At 34.4% G+C, this 10252-nt stretch overlaps 3 long non-coding RNA genes across 6 annotated transcripts; all 3 read right to left on the reverse strand.

Annotated features, from left to right (window-relative positions):
- Positions 1–659: 659 nt before the first annotated feature.
- Positions 660–4417, reverse strand: LOC113277579. Of its 4 annotated transcripts, XR_003324999.1 has the most exons (7): positions 4352–4417; positions 3690–3772; positions 3068–3312; positions 2349–2901; positions 2142–2222; positions 1480–1971; positions 660–1031 (listed from the first exon to the last, which is right to left on the reverse strand). It is a non-coding gene; the product is annotated as an uncharacterized LOC113277579 (long non-coding RNA). The 4 variants fall into 4 exon arrangements; XR_003324997.1 differs by having other exon boundaries at positions 1480–2222; XR_003324998.1 differs by having other exon boundaries at positions 2142–2901.
- A 686-nt stretch (positions 4418–5103) lies between these two features.
- Positions 5104–6691, reverse strand: LOC113277580. Its single transcript, XR_003325000.1, has 3 exons — positions 6415–6691; positions 5676–6250; positions 5104–5535 (listed from the first exon to the last, which is right to left on the reverse strand). It is a non-coding gene; the product is annotated as an uncharacterized LOC113277580 (long non-coding RNA).
- Positions 6692–8565: 1874 nt separating this feature from the next.
- Positions 8566–9858, reverse strand: LOC113277581. The gene is made up of 3 exons (XR_003325001.1): positions 9704–9858; positions 9173–9314; positions 8566–9042 (listed from the first exon to the last, which is right to left on the reverse strand). It is a non-coding gene; the product is annotated as an uncharacterized LOC113277581 (long non-coding RNA).
- Between the last annotated feature and the right edge of the window lie 394 nt (positions 9859–10252).

Consider the following 10252-nt stretch of genomic DNA (forward strand, 5'->3'; position numbering starts at 1 on the left):
AAGCAACAATATCAATAAAGTACAAAGAGATTGTTTAGAAATTTATTCTGCCTCATCATCCATATTCTGTTTCAGAGTGGAAACACAATCCCAGTAACTGTTGGTAACAGCAACATCCCCTCCTTATCAATCATTCCCCATCGCCGATCAATAGCAACAACAAATAAAAGAAACTGCAGCGTGTTAATCTCCATTCTAAGCACGACCCAAATCTCTAAACAGCGTAAACACCCTCATCTATATCTTGGAGTTGTATGGATTAGCGCCAAATGATAATTAACACACCTATAGGATACAAAATCTTAATAATAATAGCGTAGTTACTTGAGAATTGATAAACACATGTTTGCTGGATTAAGAAGTAAATCCTGGATTCCCACTGCAATTATATTACTGATTGAGTGAGTAACAACAGGAAAATAGTCTGGCTGATATTGACTGCTTGAAGTAGTAAGAAGTAACACCGACCGCGTTAAGTGGAATGATACACATACTCAGAAATGAAAACTGAATAAATTATGGAAATCATTTCAACGTTTAGGGAAATATTCCCCGTCTAACTTAGCCAATGGAAGATACTAAGAGATAATGCAAAACAATATATATATACTGTAGGTATACCACCATACTGTTTATCAGAAAACATATTACAGCAGTTTCTCCCTCGGTCAACAAAAACAAATATCCAATAAAATGGATTATCACTTTTGGCGCTAAACATATTTGCATCAACTGACGGAAGGCCAATAGATCAAGGCAGAAAAATTGCTTAGTGAAATCCAGCCAAGTGCACTAAGAACCTGTATAAGGCACTGCCGAAGAAATTTGAATCTATGCGGACGCATACTTATTGTAGTGGTGCAGATGATTTTGTCGTCCATCTTTCACTCTGATTGGGTCTTACTGTTAGTATTTCACCTCTCCCATATCAACCTCTTAAAAAGACAACAATGTACACTTTTTTTGTTAACTCACATAGCCTTCAATGTTCATGCAGTTTGAGCACCAACTCCAATTTAATGCTTCACAACCTAAACATGGGTCATCAAGGTCAAGAAAGACTGGTGCAAAAAAAGATGACCAACTTATCCTAGGAACTAACAATGACCCATGATGCTTATATATATATACATTCAAACACAGAGATGTAAGCTGGTTTAATTTTAAACTATGTTTCTAGTTCAGAAAAAATTTCAGAGACGAACGATAAAAAAACAAATATAATCAAATGGGTACACAAAATCAGTCAAATATAAGGACACACTAAGAGGTCTTCAATACTTACAGGCCATATTAACTGGTATACATATTTGGTTGTATGTGAGAAAAACATTGGCTACAGAATTTAAGAACAATGCAGCAGAATACAATGCTGGAATTTCTAAAAAAAAATGCAGAGAGAGCATGATTTAGACTTTTATGAGCACGGTGCATTGCTGATAAAAATAAAACAGCGGAGACATATATAAACAATCTTACCATTAAAATTGCAGTTGCAATATCCTCATCCTTATCAAGTGGCACATCTTGCTCTTATCTCTCTATAGTATCCTCTTTTTCTGCAAAAGCAGCAAAATACAATGCTTTCAAAAAAATAATTAGACTCCTTGCAAAGATTTTATACTAAAATATCGACAACTAATGCTGCCCACAATTTAAAATCTACCCGAATGAATCAAAATTAGGCTATTGGTTGAACCAAATTTACAAAATTTGTATCCCAATGTCCATCAACTCTGCAACATTATGCATAACACAATACATGCATAGTATCTCAAAACCAAAATATAATTAGGAAAACATGGTTCACTGAAACAAAAAGCTAGTACTGGATTTCAAAAGTGAGAGAAACCATAGCTAGAAGCCAAACAGATTGAACAAACCATGATTATTTGCCTGGCAATTCAATAAAATTCCAAAAGACCAAAATTTGAAGAAGAAAAAAGATACCTCGGATGTATTTAGTCATACCTGTTTCGAATCAATAATCAATAGTCAGTTCAACATCTAAACAAAACCTTCTCGTCTTTTTCAGAGTGTATTACAAAAAAAAAAAAATATCAGTAGCAAATCCATATCAAGCATTGATGAGTGTATAAGAGTATGTAAAGGTGATTCAATGTTAAGTCTGAAGTACCCACATTATAGAGCCCATCGAAGGTATACACCTTCCTGCAGTAACTACCACGACAATTCTCTCCCGAATGACTGACAGCAATTTTCTGCTTTATATTATTTTGCAGTACAAACAGGAGAATTACAACAACATTTTTTACGATGTAAAACAGAAAAGAAACATGAAAAATAAGAGTTAGATCTTCGTTTTGTTAAAAGAGAAAATCACTGACCCTGAGAGCCAAATTGCCGCATTTCATTTCTTGATCAGCCTTTTGACATTTATTGCCTAGTATTTCATTACACCCTTGTCCATTATAAGTACATCATGACTATTTCCATCATCTTTATATTCTCCTGAGTTTTGACAACATAATTGAAACTGCATTGGGGTAGACGGTGTAGTTCTTATATTGTGCATGTGCCCAATAATTGATTAGCAAAGCTTTATAATTTGCTAGGATGTTCTAAAGCAAGGTTTAGTTACATATTATATCCACTACATCATGGATATGCAAAAAAGTGACTAGCCAAAATTTAAAATGCATTCTGAATTTTTCACCCATATAATCAAATTCATTTAACCAATGGCTGTGAAGGCCCACGACAATAATTCTGGCACGTGAAAAGAATTTGTGTCCCATTTCAACACCTTTAATATATATGGGAAATTTGAGATATCGTCCTAGCACATTTTCTATGCTCAGATTCACCTGTACCAGCAAAATTACTAAACCACTGTAATATACGTCTGGTAACGCTGGTTCTATAATCATGTAGTGCTTCCTGCCAAAGTTATTAAAGAGGAATTAATCATCATACATGAATTACTTCAACGACAAAGTCTCTTTTTCAGTTAATTAGTGTCCAACTACAAAGCATTAGAAATCAACTTTTATGCGATTGTTAATTAACCGTATGAATACATAACTAAGGAAACCTAGTTTCTTACCTGAAAGTTGGATGGACCCCGATCGAATCAGTGGAAATGCTAGATTTTTAGTTTAGGGTTTAATTATCCCTCAGCATATGCGCAAGTGTGTGCCTGAGGGATCTCAACTGCACATAAAATTGCTTGTTTCAGAAAAGAGAAAGCTTAAGACCCCTAGCAAGCTTATCTCTTTTCTTTCATAACAATTGCAGAATCTTCCACCATTAATGGCTGGTAGCGCTGGTTCAATAATCACGTAATGCTCCCTGCAAAAGTTATTGCAGAGGAATTAATCATCATACACAACCAAACTGTCCAGATACCATAAACTTGAGCACTTAAAACAACAACAGATTATGAAAATGAAAAGTTACTGCAGAGGAATCAATCATCATACATAACCAAATTGGTCAGCAGCATCAACTTGATTCACTTGAAATAACAACATATTATGAAAAGAAGAAAATCATTAATTTTGTTACTGGGTTAAAAATAAATTGCTATCTAATTATACAACTTGGGCTAAGACAACAAATAGTTGATATACCCTTTTGATTAGTAAGTAACTTGGGATTCTCAGAGTCTAAGGACTTAGCAATTCTGTCACTCTTAGCCATCAAAACATGTTAGATAAGTTGCTTACTTAATTGTAGTTTTTATTATCATGCCAACCAAATCATCAAGTCGTACAATTGAAAGCTTTTCTCCTCCATCAACATTCTCAATCTGTCATCAATGAAGAAAACATTCAAAGTTAGTTATTGATTGGAAAATTAATAATTATCAGTCTTTTACATTAATGTAACATGATTATACATAATTCTTATACCAACAATGATTGCAAGAATTGAGTAAATCCAAACATGCCCACAATGAATCAAGAAGAAAGGGTTAGACTTAACAATCGGTAAATAAATCCGAACTAAAGATTATTTTGTACCCTATATAGTGTGGGGTCAGGATGAATGCTTAACAATCTTTGGTTGACCTGTAGGATTTTACCAACTACGGAGCTGAACAACAAAAAGAACAACCATGCAAGAAGATGTGAATTTTTTTACGAAGAATACTTTTTGGATTGAATTGAATCAGATCAAAGAAAAATTATAGGGTTTTCATCGTATTTCTGATTTGACCTAGCCCCCCAAAATCTTTACCTGCTTTCAAGAATGAAAACATAATTCTTTAGACGGGATTTTAGGTTTAGGGTTCTTAAGAACCGAGAGCTAGGAGAAGAAATTGAATTTAGTAAAGGAAACAGACGATAAAAAAAAATGAATTTAGTCTAGGGTTTTTCTGCATTACCTTATTCTTCTTTAATTCATCTTCATCATCATCTTTCTGGTCTGCCTCTAAAGCACAAAATAAAAACCCTGAAAAAAACCAACAAACTGTGTCGCTATAATGCAATTATCATAACTCAGGGTGATACCACGGTCAATAAGACCCATTAGATCCAACTGAACAGCCCCAGATTTGTTGTTTCTCGGTGTATGAGATATGAAATATAGACTTGAAGAAATCCCCAATTACAGGTGCAATCAAAATGTATAATATTGACATCGGAAACATGCATAATATATGACTGTGCCATCTGTGGGAGTTGAACCCACAACTACACGGTTGAGAACCATGTACTCTGCCATTTGAGTTAAGATGGCAAGTACCATTTCCTAACATAAGTGTGATTTGATATTATCAATATAACAACACTTGAGTGCAAATTATTCATTGGCTTAGAGGGATAAGGGATAACAAATCGAGAACTTACCTTCTTATTATAACATGTAAGCAGTCATCTTCAAAAATAAAGTCATGGGCAACCTTCCCCTTCGACAAAGCTAGGGTGTAGAAACCCCATTAAGGGACCTTGCGGCCAAGCAAATGTCAACTATATGGAAATTTGGCTTAATCAAATAAGTAGCAACATCTTAGCAAATCATTTTTTTTATCATATAACAAACAAAATAAAAAGTAAAAAGATAAGATAAGAAACTAAACATAAATACCGCAATTACTGCAGCCAAATCCTTGGTAGCATACACAACTCTTTAATTACCTAATAATGAGTTAAACACATACAAAATACAATTGACATGAACACTACAAAGAAACCATGATTCCTTATTCTAACTGTAAGTACTAAAAACTACAATTAAGATAGAGCCTTACACTGGCCATATGGCAAGGTAAATAAATAAAACATGCATCTCAAGTGAGCAATGAGCATTAATTCATGGCCCATCTCTTCCAAACAGATGAAGATGCATCCAAGGATTCGATTGCACTTCTTTGCAGAATGTGACACAGATAAAAACAGATAAATAATGCAACACGTAGGGATAGGTGGGGACATACTTGGATCAGGTAACCTTACTTTCAAGGAGTGTTCATCAATACTGAATGTCCCCGTAATCGAACTATGCCCAGAATCTAAAGCAAAAAATGTTAAAGAACTAACTTACAGGCAGAGCTGCAAGTGTTGAACCCTGAATCATAGAAGTAAAAGAACACCATATTTTAAAGATTCACTTTGACAATTTAGTAACTCACACTTGATGTCAATACTCACAAAAGTAAGAACACAGGAAGGTGGTACAAAGCAGTCTACAGATTCAACACCACCTACCTCTCCACAATTATTATTTGAACCTCCTTCACAATTATTATTGGAACCAGGAGGCAGCGTAGAATAATATGTAATGATCCGGAGTGCTTGATAACCCTAAGAGAAACCAACCAAGTGCATGGCAAACCAACCAAGCACATGGCAAATACTGGACTGGTCACTGGTGCAGGAAATAGAGATTAACCAAATTTGACTTAAATTTGCAACGTGAAAAGCTATCTAAAGAATAACCAGTAAAAACTCAAAGGAGTACTCATTATAATAAGATGGAGGATCAGGCACGGATACATTACCGATTTTACTGCCGAAATAGTTGATCATTGTATATAGTTTAACCAACACTCCTGATCAATTACAACCTCTAAAATTGATTTCTCCTCTATTCATCACCATACTCAACAACAACTACTGCAAACCTTCTCAACTTTCTCGGCTTAAGAACTTTTCGCAAATCTCTAACAAATTTGTACCCAAATTTCTTACCGTAATTACTGAAATCAGTTCCTTCTTCATCATTCTCCATCCAACCCTTTAGTGCAATGTCCTGAATATCTAGATATTAGCTGCACAATGTCCTGCAAAAGAATATCGAGGGGAAAAGAGGCAGTAGACTATCAGGGTTGCGAGAAAACTGTATATTCAGCTTATACCATACAAACTGTCTATCATAATATAGATTGAAAGTTCCACGGATAATATAGATCGAAAGATCCACAGATTATGAGAAGATTACAACTACCTTTTTTCCCGCTTGTTCATACAAAAGCAACACCCTTTCCTCATTGAACTAATTATCAACATCTAAACCTTACAAAATTCAAACACAAAGGTGTGAGATGCCGCTTCAACTGATCTTAGATGGACACAACTCCAACTGATCTTAACAGGATAGCACTCAACTGATCTTAACAGGATTGCAGATGCTAACCGAAGCCCGTAATCGCACCTTATATCTGGAAAGAAGCTGTTGCTGAACCTGCTAGGTAAGAATTTGGTGAGGAACAACAAAACATAGCCCAAATCAGTAACCTATTATCAATCAATAAACGCAAATTAGGTTACAAACCCTAAAAGTAAATTGAAAACATAGAAAATCAGAGAACCCAACCTTCGAATTAACCCAAAAAAAAAAGTAAATCGACAACAAAATAAGGTCTGGGAACCATTCACTTTCCTCAATCAAAAGAAGACTTGATCATCGTCTTTCTGATTCTGGTTTGCCTCCTAAAGCGCACAGTAAAACCTTGAAGAAAAAAAATCAACAAACTGTAGGCAGGAATTACAACAGAGAAGAAAGGATCAAACGCAAACACTAAAAAGGAAGAAGAGGGGTTTCTTATGCGAATGCAAGCTAGGAAATCGTTAATGAATTAAACACCGAGTTGATGAAGATAAGAGGAGAAAATCTTCTTTTCAGGATGAAATCTAGTTCCCGGACAAACAATTATTAAAAGAAAAAAAAATCAATAATAAGAACAGTATAAAGAAAGAATCAAAATAGAAAACCTAAAAATCAAATGAGAAACCCTTAAAATCCTTTTGCATGATTCTGCAATTTAGATCAATCTTTATAAGGCTTAAAGTAAACCCTAATTCGGATTTAAACATACATAGTAACCTAAAAAAGAAAATTGAATCAAAAATTATAAGAAATAAGAAAACAGATAGACTTATTACCTGCAACAGATAAAAAACCCTAGTTGATCAAAATAACCAAATCCATCACAATTGGCAGTTGCAAACAGAGATAGATACGATACCTTAAGGTAAATCAACGAAGAAAAGAAGAGAGGTGAATATATTAGGATGATACAGATGTGTAGATGGTGGAGGCGGAGCTAGATCGAATAATGGAATGATGGAAGAGAGGTTTTGTTTTTGGTTTAGGCGAGTTTTTTTCTTCTTTTCTTTTTTGTTTTCGGGAAAGACTGATTTCTTACGAAAAATAATAAATTACTTTATTTTGTGAGGGAGGGTCTTGATTTTCTCTCCTTTCAAAAAAAGTGAAACGGAACGATTGTGTGAATGGGTGAAGATCACTGTCCAACGTGGAGCCTTCCGAGCTTAGGATTTTAAAGGAGTTAGATGAAGCTGAGTTATTCCCTTTATGTAGTAAGTTGTAGGATCCGAATTATTATTGGAAACAAAACATAATATAATTTCCATATATCCGAATTGTATATTATGGAAATAAATTATCGGAAAATGGGTCATATAACCACACCCATAAAGTGTGGGAGTAATGAACTTGTAAAATATAGGTCTAGGTGAAAAAGAAATAAAAAAAATTAGTCATGTATACCCTTAAATTTAAACTTTATTCTTTATCATATCCTTTTCTCTCTCTTATTTATTTCTCACTAATCGCGAGAAAAGTCTTAACTTCCCAAATATAAGTCGTATTTTAATAAAATTTACATTTTTGGGAAGGGCTCGAAAATCTCTACAAAACAAGATCCATTATTGAATGAAATTCGGAAAAAAAATTATTTTAACCCAGACCGAGTATACATTATGCACCCAGCTCCAGGTGCAACTGGCCAAAATTTATTTTTTATAAAAAAATGCATTATGCACCTAGGTGCAACTTAATCAAAATTTATTTTCTATAGGAATATGTATCATGCACCCAGGTACAATCTGGCCAAAATTTATTTCTTATAAGAATGTGCATTATGCACCCATGTGCAATCTGACCAAAACATTTTTCCTATAAAATATATGCATATGCATTATGCACCCAGGTGCAACCCGGTCAAAACTTATGTCTTGCCAGAATATACGTTATGCATTCAAGTGCATCTGTGTATTTCATGGATACACTTACCTACTAATTGCCCGCAATATATTATGTATAACCAAAATCACTAGTTCATGATCTTGAACAATAAATCTAACACCATTACCATTTATATTGACCATTAAAAATATCAACCAAAAAAAATATAACAGAAACAACAAAAAAGTTCAAAAAAAATATATATGTTATGCACTCAGGTGCTTCCGGAACAAAACCTATTTTTATGTCAAGATATACACTATGCACTTGGGTGCATCTTGTGCATCTAGGTTTATCCTACTAATCAGCTGCAGCATACATATATTCATCGTAGAATAATCTCATTAGACATGTTCAACTATAATCTCACTCGGTTTTTATTACCTGACATTGGGTTTCTCGCAAACCTTGTTAATCTTATTATTGTTAACTAGTAGCAACTATTGAGAGTCTTCCATGTTCATCGTCATTCATAGCTTCAACAATCCACAAATCCCCTTTTCTTGTGGCGTCGAGAACATCTCCTAGCCTCTTTCTTCCCTAGCCGCTTTCTCATCATTTTAATGGCAGCGAGCTTGCGTTTCTTCCCTGTACAGTAGAAGTTCATGGCATCATTAGCTTAACTGATTTTCCCGCACTTCAATTTCACCACCAACCGATGTACTTTACTACCTAAGTCGAGATATTTCAACTGAGCAAAAGCCACCAAAAAACTCACCACTGTAACCCCATCAAATCTCAAACCCAAGCACTCCATTTCCTTAAACAGAATCAGGCAGTCCTCGTAACCATTGAGAATCCCCACGACACAGTATCTCTTTCTTGTACTTGATCAAACAAGCTAACCTCAACTCTCTCGACTGTGCATAACAAGTAGTTAAACAATTAATTACAAACAAATCAGATTCATATCCATGTGCAAAACCAAAAATATGAACATCTTTAACTAGTTTTCCGTCGCGAAACAATTAATCAAATCCAATCGAATAAGGAAGAATTACAAGATCAAATTAAGATGGAAAAAAACCCAATTAGCAAATCAAAACAATTAAGAAGAATTACATGTCCAAATATAAATTAGAAATTATGAAACCCCTAATTAATTAATCCAACTGAAAACCCCGAACTTAAGAAAGAAAAACCATGGTACTGAGCAGATAAAGTTTTGATTTTTATATCTGAGATCCAATCACACCCACTACTGCAAATCAAAACAATTAACAAAAAGAAAAAAGATCAAAATCGTAACCTGTTTTGAGGCAAAGATTTAATCAAGGAAAACATAACCCCTCCTCTTTGTTCGAACGTTTTCGGGTTGATTTGATTTTCTCCGATCGACTGTATTTGGTTGGGAAGAACAAGAAGATACAAAGACTAGTGTACTTAGAAGAAAGAGATAGAGATGGATGACTTCACGTGAATTAGATGATGTGACTTTAATTTTTATTTCACAAGGGTATGTCGGTAACTTACAGCTCGTAAGAAGTTTTTACTTTGGGCAGAATGACCAAATGGGATATTAGGACCATGAAGTTTTAATTCTTGGTCAATTGAAAGGTGGTCATATTTTGTTTGTTTTTTAGATCCAAAAATTTAAATTCAAGGCCTAATTAACCAAATAAGTGAATAAATTATAAGTAAAACTGCCAAGTCTGACGATTTCCAATGTAGTTGTGAATACCAATTATTCCTTATGCACGTGTCACGATCTTAGTGGTCGTGTATAGAATAATAAAATAGCTCTGACGATACACAGATACCCGAAAAGCAGGAGATACCTTTTTAACCTGCTTTTTTA

The sequence above is a fragment of the Papaver somniferum genome, chromosome 5 (genome assembly GCF_003573695.1).
Source record: "Papaver somniferum cultivar HN1 chromosome 5, ASM357369v1, whole genome shotgun sequence".
NCBI classification, from domain to species: Eukaryota; Viridiplantae; Streptophyta; class Magnoliopsida; order Ranunculales; family Papaveraceae; genus Papaver; species Papaver somniferum.